This window comes from Nycticebus coucang, chromosome 2, assembly GCF_027406575.1.
Source record: "Nycticebus coucang isolate mNycCou1 chromosome 2, mNycCou1.pri, whole genome shotgun sequence".
Taxonomy (NCBI): Eukaryota; Metazoa; Chordata; class Mammalia; order Primates; family Lorisidae; genus Nycticebus; species Nycticebus coucang.
Window position 1 is genome coordinate 100798023 of NC_069781.1, and position 14088 is coordinate 100812110.

At 47.2% G+C, this 14088-nt stretch overlaps 1 protein-coding gene across 1 annotated transcript in view; it reads left to right on the forward strand.

Moving 5' to 3' along the window:
* Positions 1-2111: 2111 nt before the first annotated feature.
* Positions 2112-14088, forward strand: part of LOC128597885 (death-associated protein kinase 1-like) — a 50898-nt gene continuing 38921 nt past the window's right edge. Inside the window, 1 exon segment of the mRNA XM_053608331.1 lies at positions 2112-2416. The gene's annotated coding sequence lies outside the window, so the exon portion shown is untranslated.

Genomic DNA, 14088 nt, shown 5'->3' on the forward strand with positions numbered 1-14088 from the left:
CTAAGAGATATTTGAACCCATACTGACCAGGCTTAATTTTTGTGAAGTCCACTTCCCAATATGCACCAGGCTTGGTGCACCTTGTGCGGGTGCCTTGAGTAGTAGGTCCAGCTTGGGCATTAGTGAGCTGGCAAGCTTTGCAAGTGTTAACTATCTAGTCCACTTTTGCATCCATTCGCTTGATCTTAATTTGTGCATGTCGGATTAGATCTCTTAACTTCCTTCTGCCCAAATGGGTTGCTTGGTGCATGTGCTGCAAAATGTCTAGCCTCAGCTGTGCAGGGAGGATGATTTTCCCATCAGCTGTGCACCACCAGCTGTTATACTGGGAGGGTTTATGTGCCTGAGGGATGGTGCAGATCCAAGGCAAGTCCTCAGGGGTGTATTTGGAGTCTTCTGGCAGGACTGGAGGCCCAGTGTCAGGTAGATTAACTGCCAGGGCCTGTGTGGCTCTGAGGGCTGCACTTCTGGCAGCCTTGTTCGCCTGATGATTGCCCTTTGCCACTGGGGTAGTGGGATTTTGATATTCTGGGCAATGGATGATGGCTAGTTTTTTTTTTTTTTTGGTAGCCAGATGGTGGCTAGTAAGTCTAGTATTTCTTGTTTGTTTTTAACAATCCTCCCCTCTGCTGTCAGCAATCCCTTCTCCCGGTAGATGACCCTGTGTATGTGAGCGGTAGCGAACGCTTATCGGCTATCAGTACAAATATTATTTTTTTCCTTGGCCTAGAACTAAAGCCTTGGTAAGGGTAATTAATTCAGCCCATTGGGCAGAGGTTCCGACTGGACGAGGTTCTTCCCAAAGTGTACCTGCCTTGGAGACCACCACCACCCCCGAGTATCGTTGGCCATCTTTTATGAAACTACTGCCATCTGGTAGGTCTCCTCAGCGTCCCGCAGCAGTGGGTCAGTCAGGTCCTGGTGCATGCTGTGGACTTGGGCTAGGATATCCTGGCAACTGTGGAGTGGTGTCTCCACATTGGGTTGGGCAGGAGAGTGGCAAGGTTTAGGGCAGTGCTGGGCAAGTACCAGATTTGTGGTGGGTTAAGTAACAAGCTCTGGTAGTGTGTTAGATGTGCGTTGCTCATCCACCGGTCCAGGGGTTGTTTTAAGACCCCTTCGATGGCATGGGGCGTGGTCAGCGACAGTTCCTGCCCCAAGCTGAGTTTGCCTGCATCCTTTATGAGCAGTGCAGTGGCTGCCAAAATGTGGAGGCAGGGGGGCCATCCTGACACCACCGGGTCTAGTTTTTTTTTGATAAGCAGGCTAATGGGTGGGTCCAGGGCCCCAAGGTCTGGGTCAACACCCCCTTGGCTATCCCTTTATGTTCATCTACATAGATATGAAATGGTTTTGTAATGTCAGGGAGCCCCAAAGTGGGGGAAGAAAGCAGAGCAGTCTTAAGTCTCTGAAAGCCTAATTCTCTTTCTGTTGTCCACTTGAAGGGGTACCCCTCCTTTGTGGCTTCATAGAGGGGTTTTGCAATTTCAGCAAATCCTGGTACCCAAAGTTGACAGAACCCTGCAGACCCCAGAAACTCTCGCACCTGCCTAGAGTTGGTTGGGGTAGGGATCTTGAGTACAGTCTGCTTCCTGGCCACAGTGAGCCACATTTGACCATCTTTAAGGGTGTATCCCAGGTAACTTACAGTTTGCTGACAGATCTGGGCTTTCTTCACCGATGCCCGATACCCCTGGTCCCCCAGTGTGATGAGCAAGTCTCACATGCCTTATAAGCAGTCCTGTTTGCTGATGGCTGCCACTAGGATGTCATCTACGTATTGGAGGAGGGTCAGGTTGGGGTGCTGCCTGCAGAACTCACTCAGGGCCTCATGCAGGGCCTCATCAAAGATAGTTGGAGACTTCTTAAACCCTTGTGGCAAGCAGGTCCATGTTAGCTGTCCACTGATGCCTCTCTCCGGATCACTCCACTCAAAGGCAAACAGGGCCTGGCTCTGGGGCGCCAGCAACAAGCTGAAGAAGGCATCTTTTAAGGGGGGCCAGTGGGCTTAAGAGGTTGTAGAGGGTTTGGTACAGTTGGGTGAAAGTCCATTACCCGCTTATTAACCTCTCAGAGGTCTTGAACTGGCCAGTAATCATTAGTGAGGGGCTTTTTAACTGGAAACAAGGAGGTGTTCCACGGGGACTGGCAGGGGATCAGGATCCCAGAGTCTAGTAGCTGCCAAATGTGTGGCAGGATTCAATTTCTGGCTTCAGGGGTCATGGGGTACTGTCTTACCCACACTGGTTTAGCTTTAGGCTTGAGCTCGACTATGATCGGGGCCCAGTGTTTTGCCAGTCCCACTCCTCCAGTTTTAGCCCAGGCTGACGGTTAGGAGTTCAGCCACCCAGAGATATCCGCTTGGCTCAGTGGCAGAGGTTGTTGATGGAGTTGATACTCATCCTCTCAGCGCAAGGTAAGAACATGAACAGGATGTCCCTGTCTGTCCATAACCCGTGGCATTCCTTGTTTGAAAAAAATTGGGGCTCCGATTTTACTACAGAGGTCTCTATTGAGTAAGGGGTAAGGGCAGTCTGGGATGACCATAAATACGTGTGACACTTGGCCTGCCCCTATGTCCACTGTTCTTAGAGTAGAGCTATTCAATCTTTTTTTTTTGCTCACAGCACACTTGAACCTATAAACTACTGCAGCATGCTTAAATTATGTTGATAAAAAGAGTATAAAAAGAATATACTTAACTGTGCTTTGAACTCTTTCAAAAATAATTTAATTAATAATCTTAAAAAGTTTTCGGGGCACACCTAAGATCTTCTCATAGCACACCGTTTGAAAATCACTGCCCTACAACCATAATTCTTCTCTATCAAGTAGTTTAGATTCCAACAATTCTGTTCATATATTAAGCAATTCAGTGTATACATACACATATACAATATATTGGGGAAACACAAAGAATAATTTTTAGCTTATGCTGAAGACTTCATTTTATCATTTTCTTATTAACTATTACAAAAAGACAAAACCATTACCTGCAGTTTGAATTCATTAAACAATATCAAAGAAAACAGAAAACAGGAAGAAGTAGGCAAACTTATACCTGCACTCATCTCAGCTTTTCACATGAGCTAAGTGTAATTAAGTTAAAGACTGTGGTCTGTGAATTCTTATCAGATGCTAGTGGCCAATCTCCATCCAGGCACTCGTGTATCCTCTAATCTGTCCTTGAAAATGGTGTTTTCATGAAGGCAGATATATACTAATGATACTTATTTCACTATCAAGGTCACTATGCTTCCCCACTAGGATGTGGGCCTGGTTTCGAGGGGAATCCTCATTGTCCCGTTTTTTTGGACATTCTCTAGCCCAGTGGCCAGTCTCCCTGCAGTATGCACACGGATCTCTCCGTAACTGAGGTTTATCCCCCTGGGACAACTTCCTCTCTGCTGGGCAGTTTCTGCAGCCTCCACTCCTTCTTTTCAGAGCCACTTCCCATGGCAGTGAGCAGGATCTTAGACAGGTCCTTGGTTTGATTGTGGCTGGCACGCGTCTGTTTTTCCTCTGGGCTCTTTTGGTTGTTGTATACTCGTTCAGCCACCACCAGCAAGTCTCCTGCAGGGACTTCTCTGCCAACCTGTCTATTCTTTGAAGTTTCCTCCTAATGTCTACAGCTGACTGATTAACAAAAGCCATCATAACAGCTGCCTTACTATTCTCTGCCTCTGGATCCATGGGTGTGTAAGTGTGGAACGCCTCCATGATCTGCTCTAGGAAGGCGGAAGGGGACTCATCTTTCTCTTGCTGTACATTTCCTACCTTGGCCAAATTAGTCGGCTTCCTTGCCGCTTTCCGGAGACCCCCCATTAGAGTCTGGCGGTAAACTCAGAACCTCTCCTTACCTTCTGCCATATTAAAATCCCAATCTGGCCAAATCAGTGGGAATGCAGCCCCAATTAATGCTGGGTTCATGGTAGGCTGCCTATTGTCATCTAGGATGGACTTCTGTACCTCTGCCAAGATTCGGTCCCTCTCCTCGGTAGTGAAGAGGACCCGTGGCAGCTGCTGGCAGTCATCCCAAGTGAGCTGATGGGTGAAAAAGATAGAATCTAATAGGTCAATAACGGCGGTGGGTTTTTCTGAGAACTTAGGGTTTTGCATTTTTCAGTTGTATAGGTCACTCATGGTGAAAGGCCAGTAGTGCAGGGTTCCCTCCTCAGGAGGGCCCACCACCCAGAGCGGTAAGGCCATAGAATTGGCTACAGCCCACTCAGACTGTCCAGATGCGTCCTGTAAGGCCTTCCTGCGGGTATGCGGTGGACTACCTACAGGTGGAGCTGCTGCTGCTTTAGCCTCTCCTGGGACCAGCTGGGCACTAGGGCACGCCTGGATCAAGGGAAGGTAGGGCAGGGGAAAAACTCTCTCGAGCTCGCCTCGCTCAGCAAAACAGGGTACATAGGGGTGGAGGCGGTGGGGGTGTGTGGCTAGTCTCTTTGGGCTTAGGCTTTTCCCGCAGGGCAAGCACTGTGCTGGCCTCGGTTTTCTCCAACCGGGGTGGTAAGATACTTTTCAGCCAGGAAGGGGGGGGTCCTCAACCAGGTCCTGCCACCGGCGCACCACCGCCGCATGTGTCACCATCTCCAGGGCCCGGAGTCCGGGGCTCAGGGCCTGAGAGGGCAGGGTCTGCAGCTGCCTCCACCACTGCCCGTGCTCTGGCTTGGCCCGGCTACCCAGTGCCCAGGCCACCGGCAGCAGCGCAGGTCGCTCTTTCCGCAGCGCCATGGTTGCTCCCCACCTGGCCCCATGCCCCTGCACCAGCCTGCTCCGCTCCATGCCGAGAACGCTCCTGCAAAATGTCTCAAGTTTATTTTTCTTCACCACTAAACCCAGGTTCTGGGCTCGGGCCTGGAAGTCCTGGAAGTGGTCAAGGGTAAGTGAAAGGGGAGTTGTCTGAGTCTGTCCCATTGTCAGAGTCGCCCAGCCAACACACAACACAACACACACAATACAAAAACAAAAGCAGACACGGCTGTGGGCTGAATTGAAGCCAAACTGAAAGTGAATGGACGGCCTGGTGCTAGTCCACGGGCGTAGCCCACTCCTACTCACAAGCCCTAAGGGGATCCATTCCACGTGATCCCTACTGTAAGGGCCTGGAGATTCCACGTCCCAGCCTTCCCCACGGGAGGTGAGAACATCTTCCGCTACCTCTGGTCCGTTGCCCTCCAGTGCATCCACCTACGCCATCTTCTGACCACAACCCAAAACCTGCGCAGTACATAAAGAATTCACAAAGACAAAGACACGTACATTTACCAGCCCTCGAGGTGGGGTCTCTCGAGGCCTTGGGGATTCTCGGCCCATGCACCAAATGTTACACCCGAGAATTGGGGTCCCCAATGACTATACGAGAGAGCCAGACACCAATGCAATCACACGAGGGCATTTATTCAAGCTCGAGCCTGGGCTGTTGGCACTCCCAGATGCAGCTAGGACTAAGAGTCCCGTGCTCGTGGTGTGCGGGGTTTTTATGAGGGGGGAGTGGGGTAAGGAGTGTGGGAAGCAAAGTGTGGCCCCTGGATTGGTTATTTCTTGTGCCTATACTAGAGTTTAGGGCTGATTGGGTCGGTGGGGCGGGGGGAGGCACTTCAGGAGATAGGGACGCATTCCAGGAGATAGGAACGCATTCCAGGAGATAGGAAGGGGTGTGGTTTACTAAGAAACAAAACTAGAAACTTTCAGGTTTTCTTCTTTTTTTTTTTTTTTGTGGTTTTCGGCCAGGGCTGGGCTTGAACCCGCCACCTCCGGCATATGGGACAGGTGCCCTACCCCGTTGAGCCACAGGTACCTCCAAGAAACTTTCAGTTTTCTAAAAATGGAGGATGAAAGCCCAAAAAGCCCAAAATGATGTCATGGCGTCACTGGGTCCTTCATCAGCAGACCCTGGAAAATGCTGCTTCATCTGTGGCACTTTCAGATTCTCCACTTTCTCAGACCGAGTCATCATGTACTTTGTCCTTGGCCCTGTCAGCAAGTCCTCCAGTAATCCCCCCACCAGCCCATCTGCCCAAGCCTCCTCCACCTCCCATCTCCATTCTGTCATCTGGCCTGAAGATCCCTAGAGCTGCCTTCCTTTCCCTGCCCTGGCCTCTTGCCCTTACCCTCTCCACCAGAGCCCCCACTCCTCCCTGCAGGTATCTTTTCACCCACAGGGCTCCCTTCTGTAAACTGACACAGACCAAGAGCCCTGATAATACTGTGTGAGCCCGTTGATGTCACTGTGCCAGGAGCTGTGTGTATCCACAGCTTCCTGATTCACTCAATTAAAATACCTTTTGCTTAAAGTACTTGGGCATTCACCATTGAAATCAAAGTTTTGTCAATATCTGAAACTGAGCCTCAGGTTTTTGGGGAGGATCACAGTGTCAAGAGATGCAAGGCTATTTGGAGAGATTTTTCTGACCATAGAGACCTGTTAGAGTCAAGGAAGGGTAGATGCAAGGAGGCAGATGTGAAGTCTCCCTCTTTTTTAGGTAGAAACAATAGGGAAGGTGTGGATGCAGAAGTCAGGCTGAGAAAGGAGCTGGCATCACCACTAACCCTCACCATGTGGAGGGGAAGGAAAGGATCAGGTGTCTTGGGCCAAAATATCATCAGACTCAGTGGGAGGTGAGGAAATGACACAGGGCTTCATCTCACCAGTTTATAATCTATCTTTCTTTTTTTTTTTTCTTAATCAGGCCCAGGTGATGTTCAAACTCATAGCCTCCCATTTGCAGGGCGGGCACTCTACTGAGCTACAGCACCCTGCTAGCAGTTTATGATCTAAAGAAGGAAACTTTAAGGGTTGTAACTGTTCAAAGACTGGGTAACCTGAGGGAAGAAAACAAATATATATACATCATTGAGAAAAGTGACATCATTGTTTTAAAAAGTATAGTGGAGCCGGCTCAGCACCTGTGGCTCAAGCAGCTAAGGCACCAGCCACATACACCTGAGTTGGCGGGTTCAAATCCAGCCTGGGCCCACCAAACAACAAAGACAGCTACAACCAAAAAGTATAGTGGAGCCAATAGAAATTATGGTGTAAAGTTAGAAAATAGATGGGGGAAAAAAATTGTTAAACCTTGCATGGAGGAAGTAACCATAAGTGTGATTCAAAACCAAAGGCATCGCTAAATAGAACTTCAGTTGTGCTCATTAGAGGTCACATGATGCTAAAGAGAATTCTGCTTCTGAAATCAGGATGTTTGGTCATGAGGGTTGATGTTTATCACAATTGCTCTGTAAAACAGAAGGAGAGTTTTTAAATATTGGGAAGGGGAAAGAGGGATTGGTAGAGAGAAGAAAGAGGGAGCAGCAGAGTGGAATACTGTGTGGGTGGAAGGGGCTAGATCTGAGAGCCCCAAGGGGCAGAATAGCCTAAAAGAGATTGGGAGAGAAAAAAACAAAGTTTTCAAGTGTTTGCCGAGGGCATGCTCTTACTATTCTTTGCCTCGTTGAGCTTCTAAATGATGACAAGTCCCATGTAGGAAGCTGACAATGACCCTTCTCAGTCTTAACCTAGAATCCTCTCTAAGAGCCTTATATGTCTTGCAATTAAAATACCATAAAAGGTACAAAAAGTTTATGCTAAAACTTTCAAGCCTTTCAAGCCTTTTCAAAGTGAGAAAATCCTTACCGTACAGACCTTGGCTCAAACCATCTTTTCACATGCTCCCTAACCACTCTAAATTATTTACAGCTATAGGGTGGGGTAAATTACTCCAGCACAGTAAAGCCAGAAATTTCCCTTTCTGCCTCCAGAAGTTTTAGAATTGGAAGCATGGGGGTGTTTAGGCCCTGAGATCAGTGGGAAGGAGAAACCTTCCTCTTGGATCTCGTGGTGAGGAATAAATGTTACTGTGCCTAAGGGCCAGCCTTCTTTCCCTCAAGAAGTATGGAGAATGTGCCATGTTCCCCACCTTCCACTAATGTAAATGGAAGTTCCCCATTCCCGTTTCTCTATCCTTTTTGGAGCAGTATAGAGGACAGACTAGGTAGCTCTGAAAGGATCCAGGGATAAAAATACTTTCTTGTAAACAGTGGTTTCCCTTTATTTTTAAAGGGTTACTGATTCCAGAGTATCTGGCAGGTTAACTTCATTGAGTGGAACATGTATGGATGGGTTTTGCTCTTGTAGCTATGGGCAAGGTCCAGGAAATGGGTGGGTCTTATTGCAAAATCTATTATGCATAGTGAGGTACTGTGTCTGGAAAGCACAATTTGAGCTTGACTATAAGGTCTCCTTGATTGTGAGGGCATTTAGAAGAAAAGGGAAGACCCTGTCCCTGGGAAATCTCTTTAAGATGCCTGGATTGATGGCATCATTGTAAGATCAATAGACCACCCGGCAATCACTTGTAGCAATTGTTCATCAGGTAGCAGCTACTGAGGATTTGGGGAAAAAAGATGACAGTAAGAAAAATGTAATGGGAAAGGAAGTGGGTAAGAAAGAAAAAAATTAAGAGGGAAAAGAATGACTCCATCATCCCTACTCATGACCCCATCCTGGTCATCTTCCACCTACCATTCCTATACTGAGCCCTTACCTCCTGGCAGCTATTAGTAAGGGTTGTGGAGAGAAAAGTGATACTGTTTCAGTATAAGAGTATAAGGGATGGTCTCTGATCACAAAGACAGTATCTGCAGGGATATCATAAGATACACTATTATCTTCCTTGGGAGAGGTGATCTTTGTCCCTAGCCATGCTACATCTTACACTAAGATTACAGTGATTTAGGGTTATATTAGTCATCTATCATAATGGATACCTCAAAATTTAGTGACTTAAAAAATGTCTATTTATGAGCTCACAGTTTTTGTGGGTCAGGAATCCAGGTGAGGCCTAGCTGGGTTCTCTGCATCAGGGTCTTTCACAGGACTGCAAGCAGGTTGTCATCTGGGGCTGAGGTTTCTTCTGAAGTCTTAAGTGGGGAAAGATACACTTCTATGCTCACTTATGTAGCTGCTGATGGGATTCAGTTCTTCAAGACTTGTTGAACTGAAGCCATCAGTTCCTTGCTGGCTGTTGGCTGGAATTGTCTAGAGATGTCCATCAGTTCCTCATCACGTGGGCCTTCCCAGTGTGGCGGCTTTCTTCATCAAAGCCAGGAAAGGAGAGAGTCTGTAAGCAAGATAGAAGTTACTATCTTTTGTAAACTCAAAATGGAAATATATCCTGTCGTCTTTTCCTTAGTCTCCTGGTTGGAAGCAAATCACTAAGTCCCACCTACATATAAGGGAGGGTGATACACAAGTGTGTGAATACCAAGAGGCAGTGTCATTGGAAGTTTCTTAGAAGTCGTCCTAACACAAGGGTCTCTTTTTGGGACACCCCATTCAGTTCATTGAAGGCAAAGTGGCCAAAGATACCAATGGATCCTCCTCCTCATCCATATCCATGGTTAAGGTCAAACCTGTTTAATAGCTCAGTGGAGTGATGACTAGTAAGAAAAATATCAGAGTGACTGGGCACAGTGGCTCATGGCTGTAATCCTAGCCCTTGGGAGGCCAAGGCAGGTGGATTGCCTGAGCTCATGGGTTCAATCAAGGCCAAGGCAGGTGGATTGCCTGAGCCAGAGTGATACCCCCATCTCTAAAAATAGCTGGGTATTGTGGCAGGCACCTGTAGTACCAGCTACTCAGGAGGTTGAGGCAAGAGAATTGCTGGAGCCCAAGACTTTTAGGTTGCTGTGAGCTATGACATCACAGCACTCTACCAAGGGTGACAAAGTAAGACTCTGTCATAAATAAATAAATATCGGCTTCATACCAGTAGCTCAAGTGGCTATGGCACCAGCCACATACACCAGAGCTGGCAGGTTCGAATCCAGCATGGGCTTGCCAAACAACAATGACTACAACCAAAAAATAGCCAGGTGTTGTGGCAGGTGCCCGTAGTCCCAGCTACTTGGGAGACTGAGGCAAGACAATTGCTTAAGCCCAAGAGTTTGAGGTTGCTGTGAGCTGTGATGCCACAGCACTCTACCCAGTGCGCCATCTTGAGACTCTGTTTCAAAAAAATACATATATATATCAGAAGTTGGAGGTTGAAACATCCAAAGAAAAGGAGAGAGCTGGTGTGAAGGTAAAGGTAGTGTGAGGTCACCATGAATGGTAAAGTGAAAGGATCTCTGAGAATCCCCTGACATACCACTGCCAATGTTCATTCTAGACTTAGAGAGGAGGAGAAACTAGTTGCAATATCTTGCCTCCACCATAGTCTCTACTCTGACATAGCTCCCAGACCATAGGACAAAAGAAGCAACCTTCCACTCCGAGGAGGACAGCCAGGCTTATAGAGGAATTATATTTTATAGGCTACAAGATTTAATTTCTAGTTTTATTAATGTATTTATTAATATATTTAAAGCATATTTTACAGGCTACAAGATTTCATTTCTAGTTTTATTAATATATTTAAAGCATATTTTACAGGCTATAAGATTTAATTTCTAGTTTCATTAATATATTTAATTATATATTAATATATAATATCTATAATATATTAATAGATTTAATTTATAGTTTTATTAATATATATAATTAATATAGTTAAAGACATACACACCCTTTCAAATTTGATTCTCCTAGCTGGAACATCATAGATTTAGATATCCAGTTGGTAGAAAAAGCAAGACTAGGGAACTCAGAGCATTTAACTCTCCCTCTGCCATGTTTTCCATATAGCCTTGCCTGAAGACTTCTAACAAAGGGAAATGTGATGCCTTAAAGAGGCTGAGTTGGCCCGAGGTCACAGAACACGACATACCTGGTGCCCAGAAACTTGCTTCCTTCCACTCAGAGAAACACTGGATAAGGCAGTGAGACAAAATTTGCACCCACAGAGCATCCAGGTGGTGACCCACCCAAAATAGGGTGGCACCAACAGTAATCCCACTTAATTATTATACAAGGTTACCAGTGCATCACTGTAAGAGAGGAGGTTGTGCTGACAATGACAAGGGAGGGCGATTTTCTTCTATGGGGATTCTTGCTCTACCTGCTTACTCAGCTTTATGTAATTTTCATTTGTGGCAGGATAATCTCCCAAGCTATCGATTGCTGCTTCCACTCCCTGCCAAGGAGACTCCAAAAGGAATAAAAGTTAACTTGCCAGTTTTGTCTTCCTGGAAGTTCTGAGCTCTTGCTCTCAGGGATTATTAATGGCTTTTATGTTCCCTGACCCAACATGGAAGCTTTGAGGCACCTGTTGTACAGTCCTATCCAGACTGTTGTGTGGGAGGGGGATTTAGCAGGGGCTCCTGGGAGGGAGGAGCTGGAGGTTGATGCAGGGAGACTTGCTAATGGTAGCAGTCATGGGAGTCAGTGACTTGAGAATAAGGATGTAAGGAGGATGGGTCTGTGTGGAAGTCCTCAGGAGACAGTAGGGTTTCTTAAGGAACAAAATGATATTTGCTGAGATGACTATCAAGCCCCATTATCTTGGGATCTACAGCAAAACACTGCATTGCACAACCTTGGCATATCTGTTTGGCAGTAACTACCAAACTAAATAGGGAAAAGGTCAGTAATGACCAACATTAGTCCTACCTACCCTTTAAAATGGGTGCTTTGAGCCCAGTACTTGGAAGAGGGAACCAAGAAGGGAGTGTCCTTTTCTATTGCAAGGTGGGATTTGGATGTAACAGGAAGCAAATACAACAGATTTTCAACAACAAAAGGAATCTGTTGACTCAGGTGCCTGAAAAGGTCAGGGAGCAAGACTGTCCTCAGGCAGTAGGTTCACAATGCAGCTTAAGTGATGCCATCAGTTTTCTTTTTCTATTCATTTCTTGGTTCTTACTCTGGGCTCTGCTCACTGTAAGACAGTGTGTCTGGCAAGCTCATGGCTACAGTCTCTAAGCTTGAGGAGAAGGAGGTGGGAGTGGGCCCTGGGAAGGGAGCTCGAGGTGGGAGAAATCAGCTGGAGGCTCCCACATCCAGGGGCAGAGCAGCCGCCACCTGGCCTCCCACTGCTTACCCCTTCTCATCTTAGATCCCTGTACCTTCATTTCAGTTCAGTTACTGTCACACTCTAGAACTTATTACAAGAATTACCCTGCATCTGAAAAATACAGTCTGACATTTTACCCTTTATCCTTCTCATTTACACCCTCAGTACGCCAATTCTTCATCCTATTCAGGAAGGACAAGCCACTTTAAACTTTCTCCCTGTCCATCCAAAATCTTTTTGCCTTTATTTTCCCCCCTCCAAGGAAAATTCCACTAACCACAAACCTGTATAGCTCCTCTCTGAACAGCCTACCTTATTCTCCTTTGACCTTTCTTGCCTGCAAAAATCCAACTGTCTACCTTTTCTAGACCTGCCTTTTAAAAAGAGGCTAATTTCCTTTTGGGCAAAATGACACAATTAAGGGCTTTGGTGCCACTTAATTCATCATCTGTGACTTATGGCCAGTTCCAACACCTCCTAAAAACAATCCACTCATTCCTCCAGCAATGACTTGGCGCCAGGCAGTCTCTTCAGCACTGGGACACACCTGAGAGGAAAGAAAGCCCAGTCTGTGCAGAGTACAGGACCGTCGTCTTAGTTACGTCTCTCGCTGATCTACTCAAAACCCCTGTTTCACTCCCCTGAATTTCTCCATCCTCCTCATCCACAAAGGAATGAGAAGTCAACATACAGAAACTTCTCATCATAAAACTTGTATCAGGTGGCACCTGTGGCTCAAAGGAGTAGGGCCTGGCCCCATATACTGGAGGTGGTGGGTTCAAACCCAGCCCTTGGCAAAAACTGCAAAAAAAGAAAAAAAAAAAAACCTTCTCCAATTTTAATATCAGGTGCACCTAGATCAAGTAGAAGGATTTTGAAGTATTTCTTCTTTTTCTATTGTCTACAAGATTTGGCATGATCTGTTTTTCGAAATTATCTTTCACTTTTATTTATAAATATTAGTTGTCTATTTTTTGAGACTTAAAAAAAATAAGAATAAGAAGTTAACTGATAACTCCATACTGAATCTCAGAGTCAAAGCATTCTATAATAGACATACTCTTATTTGACAATGTGAATGTTGCTTTCTTTGCATTATTATTATTATTGCTTACTATTTCGATGCAGCAATTGTCTGATTCCTTTTCTGAATGTATTTATGTTCTTTCGTTCTTTAGGAGGTTTTTGTTTCTAGTCCTTATTTTAAACATTGTTATTGTTATTAAAATTTAAGCCTTTTAATTTTGTGAAGGCAAAAAAATGGAAACCTAATAAACACATGTATATGTAAAAATAAAAATAAAATAAAATAAAATGAAAAACCCCTGCTAAGTAGGGGACCACCTTGCGCCCGTCCCCGCCTCGCTGTTCGCTCCCCCTGCGCCGACTCCCCGCAGTCGCCCCTTCTTCTCCCTCCCGCGCTGTCCCGTCCTCGGTCGCGGACTCACAGCGCCTCCCCAGCGTGGTCGTATCCGGCCTCACACTCTGCCTGGCACTCTCGGCCCTGTGTCCCCGTCGCTGCTAGGCGCCCGGCACTTGGTAACCTGCACCTGGACAGGCGGAGCCGCGTCTGCGGGAAGCTCGGGAGGGGCTCGGCCGGGCGATCGGGGCGGCACCGGCGGCGCGGCGGCCGTTGGGCTTCATAACGGCAGCAGTGGCGGCTGCAAGCCTCACTCATCTCAGGCGTCGGGTTCTGTCCCCGTGGCTTCTGGAAGACGAGTGGAGACCGGCTTCATAGACGTGGTGGTGGCGAAGGCCGCAAGTGACCGCCCGCTCCCCACCTTTGTCTGTCACTTCCCGCCGGTAGGCGGCGCCCGCGGCCTCGCAGCCCCGCAGCCTCCGGCCTCCCGCCAGGCGCGGCCCCCGCCCCGCTGCCGCCTGGGACTGCGCCAGGTGCGCCCCTTACTGGCGCTGTGCATGGGCGGTGACCAGAGTCACCAGAGCGACAGCGCCGACCACTGTAGGCAGACCCATTTGTCACGCCCTCGGAGATCAGGTCTGCAGGACAGGGACGACCTAGGGCTTGAATAGCACAGAAACACTGCGTACCCCTTCAGGGGCGCGGGGATCCACGCGTTTGTTGAGGACCCTAGGACCTGTCTGAATCCCCTGTGAAATGGGAACTGCGAAA